The sequence below is a fragment of the Varanus komodoensis genome, unplaced genomic scaffold, assembly GCF_004798865.1.
Source record: "Varanus komodoensis strain SLA01 unplaced genomic scaffold, ASM479886v1 scaffold2, whole genome shotgun sequence".
NCBI classification, from domain to species: domain Eukaryota; kingdom Metazoa; phylum Chordata; class Lepidosauria; order Squamata; family Varanidae; genus Varanus; species Varanus komodoensis.
Window position 1 is genome coordinate 28,444,431 of NW_025335568.1, and position 21,308 is coordinate 28,465,738.

A 21,308-nucleotide genomic window follows, 5' to 3' on the forward strand; every position below is an offset into this window, starting at 1 on the left:
TCTGTGTAGACCAATTGTATCTTTCAAGCCTTTTGATGAGGTAACTTGAGGTAATAAATATATAGGCAAATGGCTTATAATTAACATACTGTTCATCTCTTTCTAGATAATAGCGTTGCTTTTACATTTTCTTACTACTTCAAGGTGTATGAGTCTTTTAATCTTCTACCCACAGAGTAGCACACATCAAAGAAAATTATACCAGTGTCGCTTTCGTTAGTTTAACTTCTGTCGTAAGCATGCTGTTGCTTGTCATGTTAAAAGATGGCTTAATGCTTTAAGTCTGTTTATATTAATTGGTTTTCCATACAGTGATAACTTTCAGGATTCAACTGTTGTGAAGTGGAATTTCAGTCAGGTACACATAGAATAACTTGATAAGAAATTACATTATAAAAGTATGTTTCCTAGTCTCTTCCAACATCTTGCTTATCTTGCTTTATAAAGGCTGATTCAAATAATGAATCATGGAAAATCTGTCCATAGTGCAAAACATTTGAGTAGCAAGTATGCTGTGTCCCTTCATTGTGGCAGAGAAAGTTTACCTCTTATCAGAGAAGCAGCAGGAAGAATAAGTTGGAAGTCACATGGTAGAGTTGCAAGATTGTGGGAGATAGATTACGTGTAAGCCCATTAACTTTGTCTCAAACAGTTGAGCTTGGTGAAAAACATGTTTGAATTTGCAGAAGGTTTCTTCGTGCATGCATGCTCACATAGTGTAAAGAATTTATCTGAATGTAAAGGACAAATGCTTATTAAAAGGGAAGATTTTAGAAAAGAAAGCATATAAAGAGCAAGAAAAATATTTTTCTGTGAAGACGCAGGTATGTCATTTCACTTTTCCTATAACCCTTCAGTGTTAAATGTATTTGCCTAGCATCCATATTCTTTGTAAGGAATATATCTGAAAGGTTGACATCTGTCCAGATATTATTCATACAAGGGTAGCTTAATTCAGTCGAGGGGAAAAATACTTGAGCGACTGTTATTTCCCTCCTACCCATTATATTTTTTAAGTGCCTGTTTAGGAAAAAATGTTTGTCATATGTATACATTGGATGTTGGAAGACTTTAAAGCCGTTGCTGGTTGTTGTTTTTTTTTAAAGGAGTATATTTGAGAAACCCTGTCTTATGTTTCAAGTTGAAGAGCCTTTGCCTATGCGTATAATGCAACAACTAGCAGTAGCAAATTATAGCCAGTTTCAAAGGATTCAGTTGAAAATGAGAATATTTACATGGCTTAGCAATCCTTCTAGTAGTTTCACTGCAGGTGAAATTCCCCTGTGCCTGACAGGCAGTCATAAAGATTGTGTCCTTTTTCTTTCCTTTCTCTCCCTCCTCCCCACTACTTCCCCAGCCTTTCTGCAGTATTTGTAGAGAACTTTGCAGGAACATCTATGTGTGCCCCTCCTCATGCTGATGTCAGTAGTGGGATTGATTATGAGCAGTCCTGCTCTCCTGATAGAGAAGGATGGGGTGGGAATCCTGGAGTGGGAGGGATGAGAAGGGAAGGCCCACCTTGTCCTGTGTTTGAAAATCTAGTGCAAGCTAGGTCTTCCTTCCCAGGTACTCACCTCTTGCATGCTACAGCTGAGCAGCAAGGAGTGGGCATGGGTGACCTCTCACTGGGCTCTGAAGCTGAGCAGCAGGGAGGTGGCCTGTGTCCTTTCTGTACTACTCAGCTGAATAGTGGGGGAAACAGATGCTAAAAAGCAAAATAGATCCCATTCTCAGCCCAAATCAGACTGGGAGAAAATAGGATTTTGTGGGAGGGCGTTCATTTGGCTTGTTTTCTGGGGAGAAGGTCTGGCTGTATGGGGTGCCCCAGCACACCACCATCAGGCACTATACCAGCCAAGGGGAGGAGGGTAAACTAGTGTCTTCCATATGTCCCTTCTCAAATTGAGACTTGGGAAGGAGACACAGGACAGGCAATGGGAAGGAATGTGCCATGTAGCACTACCCTTGGAATGCCAGCACTGGATGGTTCATTTCCCCTCTTCACCTGGCACAGCTGACATTTACTGCTGGTCCTTCTGGGTGACAGGAAAACTGGAGATCCCTCCTACTCTGTTACCTCCCCTCCTCTCAAGTCTCTTTCCTCTCAAAGGTGTGCCCCCAGGTTTTGAACCATATTTCCACTGCTGGCAGGGAGGGGAAGCCTTTCTTAGCTCTTTCCAGGTGCTGCTTTGGCACTTTGGGGTGCCTAAGGAAGATGGTCCTCTGCTACCTGTGTGGCCAGAGTGACATGCCTTTCTGCCACTCTTGCAAGAGGCCCCTCTATCTTGACGAGGGTTTGCTTTGTTCTTCATGTTCAGACAATACAATAAGCCATGGTGGATTTATACAACCTCAATACAAGCCTTGGGTACTTTGTAAATCACCCTATGGGGAGAGTCCTGGGTTCAAACAACATGCTACACCTCTGAGACTTTTAAACTATCATAGCTTAACATATTGTGTGAACCCAGTCAGCCTCTGCTCAGCACTATTTGGAATCATTATAGAAAACATGGGAAAGAACTCAGCCAATATTTTGTATTTCATGCTCCTCTTTCTGTTATCCTCTGTTCTACACTTTAATGTTGTAATCCAGTTGCAAAGAACTCAAGTAAAAATAAAAATACTGACTGACTGCTGAATTCGTTGCCAGCACTGGAATTCAGAGAATCTGCTCAATGAATTCTCCTTGGCCCAGATAAGTTTTGCCCTTGAAAGAGCTGTCTCTCCTACTATATGGAAAACTTATTGAAACTGTAAATCACTTGAAGAAAAGTTTTACTCATTGTAATCAAGGCTTTCGGCATTTTTAAAGGCTCCTTGGTATATTTTGCTTTAGATAAAGGTAAAAAGGTAAAGGTTTCCCCTTGACGTTACGTCCAGTCATGCCTGCCTCTAGGGGACAGTGCTTACCTCCGTTTCCTAACTGAGGGAGCCAGTGTTTGTCTGCAGACAGTCTCCATGGTCATGTGGCTGGCATGACTAAACACCGAAGTGCATGCAACACCTGCCCACTGAAGTGGTACCTTTTTATCTACTTGCATTTGCATGCTTTTGAACTGCAAGGTTGGCAGGAGCTGGGACGGAGCAACGGGAATTCACCCCATTGTGCAGATTCGAACCGACGACCTTTCGATCTACCAGCCCAGCAGCTCAGCTGTTTAAACCACTGCGCCACCTGCAGTCCCCTTTGCTTTAGATACCTGCCTTGTTTTTGGTGGTTTCATAAATACAATGACCTGATGTGTACTCAGTGACAATCCAGTGTATGGGCTATCTTCCTGAATTGTTTGTGATTGTTAAACATGGGTTCTTAATCATGCAGGGTTTATACATAACCTGTGGTTCATTGACAACTGGTAGGCAGTTATTCTGGCATATTGTTGTGTATGAACAAAGCCAATATATCGCTAAAGAAGCTAAATTACCAGCAGCTGTTAGGGAATGCATGTTTAAATGCAGCTCAGCCTAGGGAATTCATTCAAGTAAGGTAATGAGCTAATGTAATTATGAATAGAATTGTCAATTAAATTGCTATTTTTCATTTGTTCTGTATGTTTATATGAAATATAATTGTAAAAACAAAGTTGGGAGCCTTCAGATGACAAGATTAACTATAATTGTAAACTAGAAGATTAATGAATGGTTAAATGTTGTGATATGCTAAGCTGTAAATCAAGTGAAAGCAAACATAATTCAGGTGTATATAAAAGATATTATATTTTAAATAATTGGGAGTATACAATTTTTGATAGAAGAGGCTAGTGTTCAAAGAGGAAAGCATTCTGCACAAATGTAATCATTTGCTTTAAAAATACTTCTGAGGTTTGACTTTCATATGAATCACATGTGGCACATCCATTCTCTTTTATTGTATCTTCAAGTCTTTCCTGCAATAAAAAAGGTTTTTGAAACTTGTAATTAAAAAAACTATTTTAAAGGAAAAAGAAGGAAGATAGTTTAAGTATTGTATTTATGCACCGTATTTACATTCTCAGCAAGTAATCTTAAGCCAAAAAAGAAAGAAAGAAAGAAAGAAAGAAAGAAAGAAAGAAAGAAAGAAAGAAAAAGTGAGGCAAGCATGGCAGTTTGCAGAATGTGGTTCTCACATAGCAACCTGTAGAACAGGATAAACATTCTGTCTCCTGTCCTCATCATGGCTTGCACAGATAATTGAGCTCAAAACGTAGAGAGCTTATCTCTACTTTTCTATGAATTATTGCTTCCTTAATTAATAGAGAAAGATAGATAAAGATAATTTACTCCTGACTTGAATTGGTTATTTCAATACAGTGGCTTCTGAGCATTGAGAGGGGAAACCCCAATTCCCTTACCAGGTTTCTAGTTCTTTTGGAAAATCATCTTTAAAAAAATAAAATTGTATTAAGTAGGATCATGATCTCCCTCTTTGGTAGCTTATGATTGCTTGTTTAGGCCTCAGTCCAAAACTACCCACTTCTCAGTCAAAACCTCCATTTCAAAGGGACTCAGTGTTGATAGCAAGTGATCAAAGCTTCTTTTTCCCCCTGCACTTTCCTTAGCATCTAGAAGCTTGGGATTCTGTGCAGTCTGTTCACTTTGGTGGAAATTAAGTGTGAGAGGGGGTCAAGAAAGAGAGCTTTGCTGTGAACAGCATATCAATCTCAAAGATCATTATTTTTGGAATAAAAGATTCCTTACACTTTGGTTTCTCTTGATAGCTTGCCTTGTGAAATCTGAACATTATCCTAGCTGAGGCTTCAAATCCTCACAGTTGTGTACTGTCAAGTATTGCAGTTGTGCAACTTCAGCTCTCTCCAGCTCCGGGTAGCATTGGTAATTGTCAGATTATTGGAGCTCTAATGCAGACTGTCTGAAGTGCCTCAGATTGAGAAAAGCTGATATAAACTGCAGAGAAGGAAATACACTATACTGACCTCTTTCTGATGTAGCAACAGCTGATGGGTTGTCAAGGCTATGCAAGAACAAGCAGCCTGCCTCCCAACCGCTGACCACTTCTGCCTGCTTTCTGGATTATGTGTCTGTGATGTGTGAACCTGGAACTCTGGGTTAAGGATGAGTTCTGAGGTCACATGTCATAGAGTACAGCCTGGTAGCTTCAGGGTTGTTTTATATTCTGGAAACAGAGTAGAATCAGGGTGTGGTCATGAGGCAGCACAGTTGCTTATTTTCATGTAGCTTCGTGTGTTCTTTATGAATCATGGGTTCTTTAACCCATATTTGATTTTTATGTATAAACTGGATCATTGATTTCTATAATGACACTCTAGGGATTCCCATCAGTGGAATCCCTAGAAAATCTGAAACACTTCAATTGTACTGAATGCATAAAATGGTAATGCAGTCCAAAAAAGTGAACTTGTCAAGTGCTCCAAGGGTAAATAGATTAAATGGGAAATAAATTGGGATCAGATCTGCTACACAGGCTGCTAGTCAACATGTGATATTTTTGTGTATCTCAGCTTTAAAAAAAACTTGTAATTTTATCTACACTTACCCAACAATTGTGGAAGTTTCTCTGGATCTGTTGTACAACGTTGGTAATGTTTTCATTGTCTTCAATTTCTTCTAGAACTTCAATTTCTTTCATAAAACAGTTCCTGGCCACACTTGCACATTTCACCTTAAATATGTAGAAAAAAGTGCTGAGCAGTACAAACACAGTCTCATCATTTAAACTGTTTATAAAATGATTTCTTATAAAATATTGCATACTGCAGCATTCCCCACCCCAGTGCTTTTCTTTCCATAATTTTAAGTTGAGGCCCTTTTTTTTTGGTATTAAGTGGCTTTGCCTATAGTCCTATATGAATTTATTTGGGAGCAAACCCTATTGAAGTCCATGAGACATGTATGAGATTGCCATTGTTACATTCAGTGTTCATCTTATCCACTAGATGGCTGACAAAGCTTTTAGTAGTAGTGTTCTTGCCTCAGTAGGTAGAAAAGACATCCTTTGTAAAGAAAATGTGCTTTTTGTGAAAGTCCTCTTGGACTTCATGTAATTCTGCTATTTCAGATCAGCAGTGATAAATGGGAAGGAATAGTAAGGCACTGAGAGAATAGAAGGAACTATACACCTGGCAAAGAGTTCTAAACACAGTGGGAAGTGCAGGGAACCCAGCAAACCCAGAGTTAGTTAGCTTTAATAAGGCAGGAGAATATCAAGAAATGGATGGGACACATGAATAAATTATGGAACCTGTAATTTGTATGTATTGAGTAATTCCCGGTGTTTTCTAAGTCTGGTCTGACTTTGGGAGTTAGACTTACCAGAAAGGCCTCAGTTCAGTCCTTGGGCAGGGACAGTGTTTCTCCCCTGTCTATTCCCCACCGTAGGGTAAAGGGTTAGCTCTAGAACCAGCAATCAGAAATACCTGACTGGGATGTTGCTAATGATGGTACAGTGGCTGTGATACTGGCTGCTACTTGGGAACAAAGGAACTTTAGCTTCCTTCCCCTTCAGGGCTCACTGTTTTCTCACCATCAGTAGAAGTATGGAAGCAGTGACTGCTGATCAGAAGGTATAGGGACCATGGTAGCTGTAGGTTATGCATCCTGTTCTAAATGAATGCTGGCTAAAGGAACAAGAATTAGAATTCTGACACCCTAGGTCATTTCAAGGGGTTTGATCTTACACTGAAAGCTCTGAAGTGCTGGAAAAGAGACCAGAAGAAAATGCGCCATCTCAACAGTGAGCTAGCACTGCTATCGGAATAGGAGGGAAAGTAAGAGTGACTCTTCCAGGGCTAGAAACGTCTATGCTGGAACCTTCCATTTGGCTTAATGTATGCTGCTTTTTTTTTCTTAACCTACTCTAAACAATAAAATGATGTGGCCAGGAGCACATTCAACTGTTTTTCGTTTTATGGAAAAAGGGAGTGGTGTAGATTGTCTAGTCTGGGATTCAAGCCCCCAACCTGAATGTGGCCTGGGTATTAAATTTTCTAACCAGTTGGCAGCTAACATTGCTCAAACACTTTTATATAAGTTTGATATTCCACTATATATGAATTAGGCAAATAGAGCATGGAAGGTGTTAGAACCAGTGGAGGTGCAGGAGTCTCAGAATATAAGGTACAGAACATGAATGGCAATAGACAGGGATTGAACTTGGATGCAGGTTAAAAATAGGTTTTGGTAGGCAATCTTGTTAGATGGTTAGAATTATAGTTTGCATAATCTCTTGCCAATGGTCACAATGCTGGAGTTTATGTGACTTGTAGTCCAAACCTGCAAGACTAGAAAATAGTGCCAACTGGGCTTGCATGAGAGGCAGATGTGCCACAGAGAGAAGCAAATTAGAGGTGTGGTGATAAGATACTTCCTTATCCAAAGTAGTTTTAGGATTATAAGGCTATTAACACTAACTGATTAGAAAAAATAACTCACATAAGATTGGCAATGCAGACGCTTATAGTGTAGTGGAATAGCATTTACTATATAAAGTAAAAATCCTTAAGAGTTCCATCTTGATAGAAACTATCCTCATGTATATGTTATTTATATTGGAGTAATATTTAAAGTTAACCACAAACATCCCATATTTCATGTGCTATGATGCGGAATGCTGAAACAGTAGTCATCGTGTTGTGCTAGCTGGCAACCCTTCATCAAAGGAAATGCTAGGATTTTCAAACAAAGGTTTATACAGTAAAGCTGTGGTTTCACTGGTTTCTTGTATTTCATTAGATGTGTATGTCTGCTGTACACAATCTTGTAACACACAGTATGCTACATTTTCACCATTTTGCCACCCCTTACTATATGCTATAGTCATTCCCTCTAAGGCTGGATAATGGGAGATAGAAAGCCTTGCAATGAAAGGTTGGCAATTTTCTCCAAAGCAAGAGAAGGTGAGATAGCTAAGATTACTTTAAGGGGAGGGGTGGGGATAGGAACAGATACTCTTCAAAGCAGAAGACAAAAACTAATGAAATTGCTTTAAGATAAGAGCTACTCTGACAATGCACATGTGTGTTTGTTAAAACAGTATGGAAATCCATATATATACACACATGTGGGATACAGATCAGTCAAAGTTAAGCATTTCTATTTACTATTAATTTGATCTTTACACCTCCTTAATTTTGCATTGACATTCATGGGATTTTTAAAGTTCTTAAATGTTGGCTGGTTTGTGTTCCTGATCTTTTGAATCAAAAACACTTCAAATTTGCATTACTTAAAATTAGAATAGTATCAAAATCCTACTCACCCCAGTATTCTTTGGTGTGTAAAATGTACCTCCATTGTTCTGTAAAAGTAATACAATTGTGATATTATCATCTAATTTAAGTTATAACAAAAACAAGGTAACGAATAATACTTACTGACATATTTAGAAGTTTTTGGATGTCCATCAATATTGCTCTTTTACAGTCCTGTTGGGTTACAGGTAATCCACCAACAGTAGTTAAGATTAGTGCAGTAAAACAGAGGCTTAATTCTCTGTACATTGTAACAATATTTGAGTTGGATTAGTTTGTTCTTAGACTAGTTGGTGTGTGTGTATATATACCCTTACTTTTGGAAGGAAAAAAAGGAGACATGACACTAAATTGCTCTTAACACCCTTTGCATATTCTGAGTGGCAAGCATTTTTCCCCCTTCCACTGATGACACCTTGGAATTTCTTTTAGAAGGGATGTAGATAAAAGATGTCTTGGTAACAGAAACCTGAATAGGTCCACATGTTAACCACAGTGGGTATGTGTAGGTGGAGCAGGGGTTAAGCTAGGTGGTGCAGGTTCATGCATTCATTTGTGTTCTGTTTGGATGCATTAACTTTTGGTGGATAAAGAATTTTAAGGTGATGGTTTAACTAATTTGAAAGTTCAAAGCAAGGAGGGCTTCAATCAAGAACTCTAAAAATAGTAACTGGAAGAAATGTATTTTCCTGTGTCAAGGTTTGTTTTTTTTAAACCTGTCACTTTTGTAGAAGGTGAATTAGTTTGAAAAGAATTATGCAGAGACAAAAGCTTTGCAAAAAATTGTAGTTCCTCTTTGTTTCTATCATGCATATTCTTGGTAGGAATAAGCAAAAGGGATTTCTATACTTTATTCTTCTCAACAAAGGCAAAAGCAGGTGCCTATGCAAAACACAATCCCATGCTTTCTGCCAGGCAGACAGGTGGGCTGCTCTTGGTAATGTACTGAAAACCCCCTACACCTGCTAAATACACTTTAAAAAGTGTATTTTGCTTGATTTTCGTCACATGAAAAGTTGGGCTTTGTAAGATCAATAATAGGAGAAGGTTGATTGCCCTAACCATTTCAGTTTGTTGCTAAACAACACAGATGCTTAATTTGGCTGTTAGTAGGTCTGAAAAATTTAATCTGCTGGAACTTTCCTTATTCCATCTTCTGCTACAGCCAACTGTTTTGGGAGCATATTCAACAGTGATATAGGTAGATCTCCTGCAATAGCTATGCTTCTCAATTCAGACAAATGTTTCAAGTTATTTATTTATTTAGAAAATTTCTATGCTGCCCCATTTGCCGAAGCCTCAGGGTGGCTCACAAACATAAATAACTTCGATAAAATAATATAAATTAACAGTATAAATTAAGTCGCCCTGGCCAAAGAATAAAATAAATAAATATTATTAACAGTTAAAATGACATTTGAATAAAAAGGTCTTTGCCTGGTGCCGAAAAACAAGCTATCCACATTCAGGCCCAAACTAGATGTTACAGGGATGAATGGCTACTATGAACTGGCTGTCTTAGTGTCTCCTTGGTTTATAACTTGTGAAAGAAGCGTAACATGGTGTAGCATTGGAATGAGACTCAGTGGAATCTGTCCTTCTAACATTCACAGAACAAAGGTTGTGTAAACGGCAGCCTTCCCTGTTGAATGCATCAGCACACGGCACAAAAGAATGCTATTTGGTTCCTGGAACTCAGTTCTTGCTAAGAACACTCACCAGGAGCTCACACTCAGGGCCACAACAAATAAGACCAGAGTCTGGGAAGCTGAGCCGAGAGAATCCAATGGATTCCCACTGCTGAAATTGATTCCTTGCTAATGTAGTGGCAGAGAGGCAATAACCCAATAGTTTTGAACAATCATGAAAATCCTGCATTGTTGAAAATACCTATTTTTGCTGATTTTTAAAATGTTTGTTTGTTTGTTTTTGGCCAGGGGAAAAGAATTGGCATAGTCCTAATAGTAAGGCTGTATTTGAAAAATTCTGTTCTTTAGATCCTGTTGCTTGTCGTCAAAAGCCATGTCTTGGGCTTCCATAGCCACTGTCCTAAACCATATCTTGCATTCCTCTGATTTGATTGTACCAGGAAGCATAGTATAATGAAACATCAGTGGATGTATGGCTTGTAGGACTGCACTTTTTCATAGGCCTACTCAATACATGCAGTAGAATGAGATCGTACCATAGATCTCCCATGCAGTGGCTCTAAGAGAAAGAAGGCAAGTGGATCTGACAGATTTCCCCTTCTCTTTGTTAAGTTAGAGTGGCTATTGGTAAATGCTGAGGGGCTGGGGAGGGAAAGGTGACAGTTGGGCTTAGACAGATGTGGTAGTGTCCTGCATTGGAAAAATGGCCATACCACTCCAGCCTGTAAGGTACAAAAAGCATTTTGAAAGCTCTTCAGAGAAAACATTAAGAAATGCATCTAGCATAGTAGGGAGTGGCCTCAGCCAAGATCTTTCTCCCTGATATGCTTACTTTTATATTACAGATGATTTTTGGCGTGGTTTAGCTTTCAGCAGTGACATCCCTTGGTTTCAGTCTGCTATGGTACTTTGCAGTAAGGCAAAGTCCCATGTGTGGGTCTTTTGACTTACCTGCACTCAAGGAAGTTATAATAGTATTCCTCTGGATCTGAAGTCTTCTCAGGCTTATTTTCACTTAAGAGCGGTCCCTGGGTGTACATCTTGAATTGTGCTGTTGGAGGACATGTTCAAGGGCATCTGTTCCTATATTTCCCCTTCAACACACAGATGAGTAACAGTACTGGGACAGAGATTTGATTTAACTCATAATACAGTGGTGGCTTGTAGTTCGAACAACTCTAATCTCAAACAATCCAAAGTTTGTTAAGAGTCAAGATAAAATTGCTCCACAGTTCAAATGATGCTTCTAAGTTTGAACTTTGAGTGAAGTGAAAAAAAATGCGGTTGCAGCAAAAAAGTCATTTGTTGTATACCCAAGTTGAAAAAAAGCCTCAATGTCCTGAACTGACTTGTCTTGAATTGATTTATCTTGACTTGAATCGATTCAGGACATCGAGACAGCCACAACAGCCCTGGGCTAAGTGTGCTTGAACTGAGGGGGAGTATTTTAAGGGGGATTAATGGCAAAATGTCTTTTGTTGTAATAATTTTGTTTTATTTAAAGATTCACCATATTTTTTGAGCACACCTCATATATAACCTCAAACTTGATTTGTTTCAGGAGGCTGTATTTGCTGTTTAGTTTACCAAAATGAGTGTTGTTTAGGGTCTGGGAATGGATTAATTCACTTTCCATTACTTCTAATAGGCAAAATTGCTTTGGTCTGCCAACAATTCAGAGTTCAACTGGCCTCCTGAAATGAGTTGAGTTCATAGTACGAGGCACCACTGTAACAACATAGCACTCTATCACTACCATCGCATTGTTCTGGTTCAACTAGTACCTTTCACAAACCAGTTTTGCCAGTATCACTGCATCATTTCAATTCAAACAACCCCATCAGATCAGGTGCTTTTTTGATGAAAAAAATGTTAGGAAATCCAATCATGGATCTCTAGTGTATCATATAGTTTGGCCATCACTTGAAACATGTATGAGATCCCTGTACTCTAAAGATTTTCTCCTAAGGTTAATAACTGGAAAAAAATCTTTGAGTCATGTATGCTTATTTCATCCTCCTTTACTATACCTGTAATCTTATCTAATTTTGTTTCAGAAACCAATACTGCTTTTAATATGGAGGGGGGAAAACCCAAAAGGATATAGTCTTATTAATCACTATGCTGTGCAGGGTCAGAACCCATATGCGTGAGTTCACAGATACCCAAAGACCCACAGCTACAGATGAACAACCTGTTCAATAGGCTATATGCAGTGCTGAAGTTTTTATTCAGAAAATGTATGTTAAAGCTTCAGTTTACAAGAAATTTTTTTAAAAGGTATTCAGGTAGAATAGAGTATTTGCAACAAATTTGAAACTATAGTCTATTTTGAATATGGTTTTAGCATACTTATTTGATGTATACTATTTTTATAATCTTTTTGTAACACTGCTGGACACTGCTGAACTCCTCTGACACATTATACCTTCTTGTCCCTTGCCTGCAGTTGCATGATACCCTTCTGTTCAATGTTTTAACATTAACTTTGAATCATGATAACTGTTTCAGCTGTCTTTTATGGAGGACAGAGTATTTGCTCATCCCTGCCGTGGTACAAATTAAATGGAATTACATTTTAAACATAGATAAGCATCATACTTCTCATTTGAATCTGTGTTGGCAAATCACCCAGTATCATGGGGGTACAAGAAATGTATGTAGACCCCTTCTGAATTAGACCAAAATTTAGTTGGTTTAGCTTCCCACAGGAACTAAACAGAAGTTTCTGGGAACCTAAAAGCAAGAGTATGAAGAGAGCTTTTCCAGCTAATGGGGTGGGATATAATTCTAATAAATAAATATAAAAAGGCAATAGCCTTCTCTCACAGTGCCTACAACAATTGGTGGTAAGTAGAGTGCTATTTCCTCTGAATGTAGATGTTCCACATAGCCATTGTAAATAGTAGCCACTGATGGTTCTATCTTCATCTATCGGAGTTGGTGGCTAGCACACCTTCTGGTAGCACGTTCCATAAGTGAACTTACCCAGTGGCTGAATCCACATAAAATGACAAGCCATGCTGGAAACTGTGCAGGCATAGTTTGCCATTGTGTGTAAATGGTGAAGTGTGGCATAGTTGGTTGCCATGAAACCGTGTGTAGAAGCAACACCTTGTTGTATGGTTTCTGTGCTTCACTGGTTGCTGAACTTTGCTGGAGCAGTGCTTTGAAATGTCTGTATGTTTGTTTTACTTGGAGTGCTGGTGCTTTTCTCTTGTTAGGCAACTAACAAGAGGAGCACATGGAGTGTGCACAGGCATTGTCATCAAGGCATCCAGCTTGAGAAGTCCTGGTCTCCTGCTCTCTCTCCTGCCCTTGCTGCGGCTCCTATCATTTTCCTGGCATTCCTGAGGACTGTCAGCAAGCCTCACTCTGCCATGGTTGTAAGACAAACACAGCCTTTGTGGCTAACCAGAAAACTTCTCCAGGTAGGTTCCCACACAGGCACCCTCGAGAAAGTTTTGCTAGCAGGACACACTTCCTTTGTCCCTTGCATGGGGTGCCTGCAACCTTTGTGTGCCTGGGTGGAGGGGGACGCAGCCCCTGGCAGGGGGTGGGGGTGGATACCTGTGCAGTGAAGGGGGGGAGTGTGTATGTGTCTGTGTGTGCACACCTGCTTGCATTCTGGTACATAGCAGGGCAGCGGCAAAGGGCCTTTCTGCAGTGCTCCTCCAGAGCAACAATGCTACTCTAGTGAGTGGACCATCACGTCACAGAACAGCAAGAAGGAAAAAGGCAAGTGGCTGAGGCTACATCCAGGGGAGTGGGTGGTGCAGTGCGGGAGAGGGAGAGGCAGGTGACTCAGGTAGAAGCGCTGTATCTTGGGAATGATGCTGAGATGCAGGGACTGATAGGATATGGGAAACTGAGACGCATGGAGACCATGCATGCATAAAAATTACAGGAATGTGTGAACCCGTGACACAAGGTGAAGTATCATGACCACTGGTAATTTTGTGGTATTGTTTAACATTATGTGTGAAGATAGCCAGTGCTTGAAAAAGTCATGGCAACACTTCAATGGCAGTTTCCTATATGGAAAGAAAGTTAGAATGGCCCTTTAACTGGAATCTATGTCACATAGAATTCTATGCAAGCCAGCTGAGTCTTTTCTGCACCACCTTACAGTAAGGTTTACTCCTTGCTCACTTAACAGTATGATGTAATGTGCTTCTTTCAAGACATATAAGCAAATCCATGCATGACTGTTCACTAGAGAGTGAAAGGAGGATTCCTTGATTTTATCTGCTTCCTAAAGTACAGAAAAAATCATTTTCTGTATTTGGTCAGCCCATTATGGATGGGTGTAACTCCATTTTGGAGTCTCTGCCCACATATGTAGACCTTTTTTCTTCAGTTCATGGTACTGTGAATTATATAAAGGACATCATTCAGTTCCTAAACTTCCTAGCTAGTGTAGAAGAAGGAACTACAAGGTTACTGAGGTAATAGAAATAGCTCTGCATAAGAAAGATTATGTCAGCAGCCCTCCTACAGCTTTTATATGCTTATTAGTCAAACCAGCAATTTAAAACTCTTTCAGTTCCAATATGAATTTTATTGGCAAATTTCAGGCATAGTTGTGGGCTTTAAGTTTGCCCCTGAATTGGCCAATCTTTATGTGATCGCATATTGCAAGATGGTAATCTTTTCAAGAATGTACTGTCCTCTACAAGAGATTTTTGGATGATATTCTTATATTGCAGAGAAAGACTGACCTGAAACACGAGACTATTACATTTGAAATCAGTTGTAACAAATCCAGGTTGAATTTTCTAGATGTAGTAGTAATAGCTTAGAATTGGTCTCTACTACTAACCTGTATTAGAAAAACATGGATGTAAGTTCCTTTCTGACATATGGTAGATAGCACCCTGCCCACCCTGCCCAGATGCAGTCTTCCTATTCACAGATGCTCAGATTACATAGAAATTGAAACAATATACAATATTTCAGCAAACAGGCAAAACTACTTACAACACAAATGAATAGAGACTATCCATAAAACTGCCAAAAGATGCCATGCATAGTGCTCTAAATAGTAACAGAAGTGAGCTATAGTAACCCAGGACTTGAGAGAGACTGGAAAGGATGGTGGCTTTTTAAATTTATGATGGATATACCAGTAAAATATATGAGAATACTTTTAGATACTGGCATCTGTTGAAAGAAGTACCCAATTTGTCAAGGCAACTCCATGTTTAAATATAAACACAGAACTGTAGAGATATTTTGATACACAGTGCTTGCAGACCTCAATCCGATTTGACTGACAACTATTTTGGGCAAAGGTAATTCTTCAAGTGCTAACTATAGTGTTTTCCATGGCTGCTATAGTAGCAGGAGTTTCATTAATCCTGCTGATAATGTGCTATACCTCTATTATTAACTGTAACATAGAAGGAGCAGGGTATGCCTTTTCCACTCATGCAGAAAAGTGTATGTGAGAATGACAATGAGAACACAGAAGCTTCATTAGTAACTGGAGGATGCAAGCGCCTCTTGATGGTGAATATAATGTGACCTATTTGAAGTTCTTTCTTTGGAGAAAGTTGAAGCTTAAGGACAGCAGCTGTACTGGAGTTTTCTGCCGCGGGGCTCCACTGGGGCTCTTTAAAGACTGAATGCATAGCCAGATTGAAGAGTTGGACGGGACAGTTATGTTACAAAACAAACAACTTACAATGTACCTACAATGATACATATATTGTATATGTATATTTTGTATATATGTATGTGTACATTAGTTTTAAATATATAAATTTTTGTATGCAGTGATAAAGTACAGGTGATATTGTATTCAAACATTTTAAAAATAAACTTTTCACCAGTGCATTTATCATCATATCAAGGTCAAATATGTGCACTGCTGGAATAAAGGTTCACCTGAAGAATGTCCGTAAAGTTTAAAAATATCCTAAATAATTTTATGGTGCTTTTCATATTTTTATTGCAGATTTTGTATTCATCCTGTCATCTCTGTAAAGCTGAAATTTACACTGATATTACAACTAGCCAAAAGAATGTGATTTAGGTCTATATGCACTGCAGTTCCAAAAAGCCACTGCAGAAATTATCCATGTTCTTTTATGAAAAAGCTGGAAGATAACTGGAACATGATGTTTTCAGTTTGCTCTTCAGGTATTTCACTTTATCCTTGCTCTTCAGATATTTTGGACTATACCATCCATGGCCAGTGACCATGCTAGCAGGTGTAATCTGAATTCTAATCTGCAATAGTGCCAGACTGGGGAAACCAGAAAAAGATTATTATCCTGACACTTGATACATGAGTTTCCTTAGCCCACCCTTCCCATTTTACTTTCAGTAACTATGTGAGGTAGATTAACAAAGATCATATTCCAAGTGAGCTTTGTAGCTGAGGATTTCAACCAATATTAGTATTCTCCCAGTTTCAGCATATTTTATTTCTAATAGCTAGGAAATGATCGGGTAGAATTATCATAATAGAATCCTTTTGGCATTGGATTAGTTATTCAAATTTCTCACAAATGTATGCAGGTGAAAGTCTGACATATACCTACTGTTTTTCCTGTTCTTAATAGTAATTCTATAAATAATCGCAACATCTTTTTGTGGTTTGGCAATGTCTTATCTGTAGTGCCATGTATGATACATAGGTAAGATGGAACACAGGGGATTCCCCAGAAAAAGTATTTCCCTAATTGTGGCAGCCCAGGGTTTTTCCTTTTTCCCTCAGTGGGCGAGTTTGCACGTCATGTTAATCCATCCTGAGAATAAGCCATGGTGGGTTAGGACTTTGCTGAATAGCCTGCAATGATACTGGCAGACGATCAGCCACTCTGAGGCTAGTTGCAGCTTGTTTCAGATTCACTGTCCTTGCCACCAGCTCCTTGCATATATCGTAAGGCTCTTTCCAAGTAAATTCCCATTCTGAAGTCCTTTGCTCATTTACTGCATGACCAACTTTTTAATACTGGACTGCTAAGTGTTCTGGGTTTATCTTGCCTTTGCAGACTCCTGACAAAGTTTTTCAAGTTCCCCTACCTCTTGGCAGATCAATACCTTCCCGTTTGACATATGAAACATTAGTGGAATATTGCTTTTCATGATAGTTGTGTTAATAAAGAGACACAAATAACACTACTAAACTTCCAGGAGTCAGCTGGATTGATATGTTGCCTATCCCTGCTATTAAATATTCTCTCATATGAGATGTTAAGTAACTGTTATTATCAACCATTTCCAATAACAACTAGAAATAAGAAAACTATCTTGTATTGTGCTACATAAGACAATTATGCTAGTCTGCTACAAGTGTGATTGTTCTTTTAAATATTGAAATATCTGTAGCACATAATCCCAGTTACATATACACTAATAGAGAAGAATTCCAAACTTCATTCCATTTATATTCATTATTAAAGCATTTTTCTCAATAGGAATATATTTTTTCCGTTTCCAGGAAAATGAGGTTGGATCATTCTTCCATACTTAAGCTACATCACTGTATTGTTCTAGATCTGGGTAAGTTATTCATTATTGGAGGAACAACCTCTGAAGCATGATGTCATTTGTGTCCTTTTATAATTTCTTATAAAACTATCAACTATTGCTGCCAGCTTTTTATTAAGCCCAGTGGGATGGTCATCAGTGTTGGCCAGAACTTGTGTGTCTTTCGTGTGGCATGCGCACATGTAGAATGAGTACCTTGTGGCTGGGCACTGTGGCTATTGTTGCCCCCAACCCCTTTCTTACTTTTTAGGGTTCTCATTCACCACCCTGTTCAAGTCAATTGAAGAATTGCTGCATTTATTTGGAGGGAGAGAAAATAGTTTGTGGCAGGCTCAGCCTGGCCTTGCAAGAGCTGAGGGGCACCGGACAGCATAATTAACTTTTGCAATATCCATAGAGAATGTAAGTGGCCTAATACAATCAGTGAACATCCTGATTTGTCACATGTTTTTCCATGCTTGTACTCCTTTAATTCTAGGACCCCTATGAATTTATTTTGCACAGGGCTCACTAGAACAGACAGTAATAACTTCCACAACTGGGTTTTAATTGGTCCAGTTTAGTATGTATTATGGTCATGAAAAAATAAAACAAACTCCCAACTGCCTAGAGGAAACCCACATCAAATGTCATGTGATGTTATGATGGCATGAGATAGGGTGGTATGAGAAAAGTTTCCACTAGCTGGTTAAAATCTTTCTTTGCATCAAAGTGATAAATGTGTTGAGGCACCTTCTTGGATTTGCTAAATGTGATTGTATTCATGGAATGCCTTTATATTGTCAATAATTTGGCTTCTCAATTCTGATTGTTATTTATGTATACTTCGGTAATTTTATTATTAATAGTAACAAAGTGCAGGTCTGTTTGCCTTGGTTAGGCAAGGAGATTGGAAAATGGTGAAAAACATTCCAATAGTGTTCTTGCCTGGCTTGGGTAGTACAGTAATCCACCTCCTACCATGATTTTGGGATCATTACTGTAGAGAGTACTTCTTTCCATCTGTTAAATTAACTTAGCCCACTCCCCATGGCCACTGAGTGGAAGTGGGGAGTACTGTGACAGCTGCTTCTAATGTGGCTCTTTATGTGGCCTGAAGCTCACCTGTTATCTGAAAGAAAGATACTCCACCTTTACAAGCCATGCCTCTGCTGACTGCCAAATCCATGCTGACTTACTGCTTTTGGGATGTTGCTGCCATGCACTTATGTAGGGTTGAACAGCCTGCTCTGAAGAAACAGGCTGTTCTTGAGATTAGCAGAGAGGATAGCAAATAACTAGTAGTGAGATCACAGTCATAGTCTCTTATAAAATACTGTGTGTACGAGACTGTGCATGTGGTACATGCTGGACATCAGCCAGTCACAGGCACCACCTCAGATTCTAGCATCCCACAAAACAGTATTTATAAGTCATTTACTTTCATTCTTTACCTTTTGCTGATGCTGCTATTTGTACAGTGCAATCCTATACGTGTGGGTAAGTGTGTATAAGACTGCAGACTTAACAGTCGTAGTTTCAGGTTGCACATTTTGTCAGCATTTCAAAATGCTGGGCGATGTAAATTAACATTTTAACCAGGCTGTTTTTTGTGATGCGAAATTGGGTGCATTGTGTTCCTGTGGTAAGTGTATGGGTGCTCTATTGATGCTTTCCTCTTGATGTGGAAAGACAATTTGTGGGAGGGGCACTGGCTGTCTGGACATGATATTTATATTTCAACTGCATCATAACATAAATGCATGTATTCTCTTTTGATCTTTTCCAGCTGGTGTGTAAAGCAATCTGGAGGCAGTTGAGGGTGGCTACTTGTTGTATTTATGTGTCAGGTTTCCATTACATATAAAAAGTTTACTATTGTAATTTTGTCTGCAATTTCATGTACTCTTATCAGGAGATGATGCCATTGTACTGATCAATCCTTCCTCTCCCCCCCTCACCCCTAATTTACTCCCTCTCCTCCTTTTTGGGTGGGGGTGGTGGGATAAGCTATAAGTGAGGCTCTGTGCATATATAAAATTGCCTGAGAATATCCTTTTGAATAGACATGTATAAAATATACCAAGAATAACTTAAACTACTGAAGGCTAATATGACCAAGTGAAATTAATTGAGGGGTAGGAGAATAGGGCATTCTTAAGGTAAAGTAACACACTTTTAATTTCATCACTCTTCAAGTACATACTGAATTGGGTTTGATAAGTCCATCAAGGTGGATCCTGGTTGCTAAGGCATCCTTTCATTCATTTTTCTTTTTTTTATTATTTATTTATTTAAACAACTTATATGCTGGCCCATTGCATGAGCCTCGGGGTGGCTTACAATCATTAAAATCCCATATAAAATACAAAAAAAAATCATCAAATAAATAAAATAAAAAAAATAAAATAGTGGATCCAGCCTGGTCAATTTAAACCAACAAATGAACCATTAACAGTTAAAATAGCATTTAAATAAAAAGGTCTTGGCCTGGCACTGAAAAACAAGGACGGCACCAGGTGGACCTCTCAGGGGAGCACATTCCATAGATTGGGCGCCACCGAAGAGAAAGCCCTCCTCTGAGTACTCACCCTCCGAATATCCTTCACGGAGGGTTCCCGGAGAAGGGCCTCTGTCGCCGATCTCAGGGGGCGGGAGGGCATATATGGATGCAGGCGCTTCTTTAGGTAACCAGGGCCTAAGCTGTTCAGGGCTTTGTAGGTGATAACCAGCACCTTGAATTGGGCCCAGACTTCAATGGGAAGCCAGTGGAGCTGACGGAGGACTGGGGTTATATGAGAACAACGCACAGTCCCCATCAGCAACCTGGCAGCTCTATTTTGCACCAATTGAAGTATCCGGACCGTCTTCAAGGGCAGCCCCACAAAGAGCGCATTACAAAAGTCTAATCGGGAAGTGACCAACGCATGTGTCACTGTTGCCAGGCAGTCGTTCTCATGGTAGGGATGCAGCTGATGGATCAGCCGAAGCTGAAGGAAAGCGCTCCTTGCCACCGCTGTCACTTGAGCTTTCAACGATAGCTCTGGGTTGAGGAGCACTCCCAAGCTGCGGACCCTGTCCTTAAGAGGGAGTGCAACCCCATTCAGGACAAGGTCAAAGTCCCCCATCCCAAAGCCCGATCCACCTACCCACAGGACCTCTGTCTTGTCTGGATTGAGCTTCAGTTTATTGGCCCTCATCCAGCCCATTACCTCAACCAGGCACCAGTTCAGTACAGCCACTGCCTCACCTGGATTGGTAGAGAATGAGAGGCAGAGCTGGGTATCATCAGCATACTGATGATTCTGCAGCCCACACCTCCTGACGACCTCTCCCAGCGGTTTCATGTAGATGTTAAATAGCATGGGGGACAAGATGGAACCCTGTGGAACTCCATGGCATAAATGCAATGGTGCAGAGCCATAGTCCCCCAGCACCACCTTCTGGAATCAGCCATTGAGATAGGAGCGGAACCACTGCAAAGCAGTGCCCCCAACTCCCAATCCCGCTAGCCTATTCAGAAGGATACCATGGTCCATGGTATTGAAAGCCACTGAGAGGTCCAGGAGAACCAACAGGGACGCACTCCCCCTTTCTTTCTCCCTGCACAGGTCATCATACAGGGCGACCAAGGCAGATTCAATACCATACCCGGGTCTGAAGCCGGACTGAAATGGGTCCAGATAATCAGTTTCCTCCAAGAGTGCTTGGAGTTGTCCCGCCACCACCCGCTCTAACACCTTGCCCAGAAACGGGATGTTGGCCACCGGTCTATAATTGGTGGCCACCTCTGGATCCAGGGATGCCTTCTTTAGGAAAGGCCGGACTACCGTCTCCTTTAAAGGGGCAGGTACCCGGCCATCCCTTAGAGAGGCATTGACAACCTCCAGGATCCAGGTCCCTATCCCTTCCTTGACTGTCTTGAGTAGCCAAGATGGGCAAGGGTCCAATAGGCAGGTGGTGGAACGTA

General features: G+C 40.0%; 1 long non-coding RNA gene across 1 annotated transcript; it reads left to right on the forward strand.

Annotated features, from left to right (window-relative positions):
• Positions 1-703: 703 nt before the first annotated feature.
• On the forward strand, positions 704-19,188 carry LOC123022926. The gene is made up of 4 exons (XR_006414607.1): positions 704-824; positions 15,819-16,003; positions 17,310-17,371; positions 19,128-19,188. It is a non-coding gene; the product is annotated as an uncharacterized LOC123022926 (long non-coding RNA).
• Positions 19,189-21,308: the final 2,120 nt, after the last annotated feature.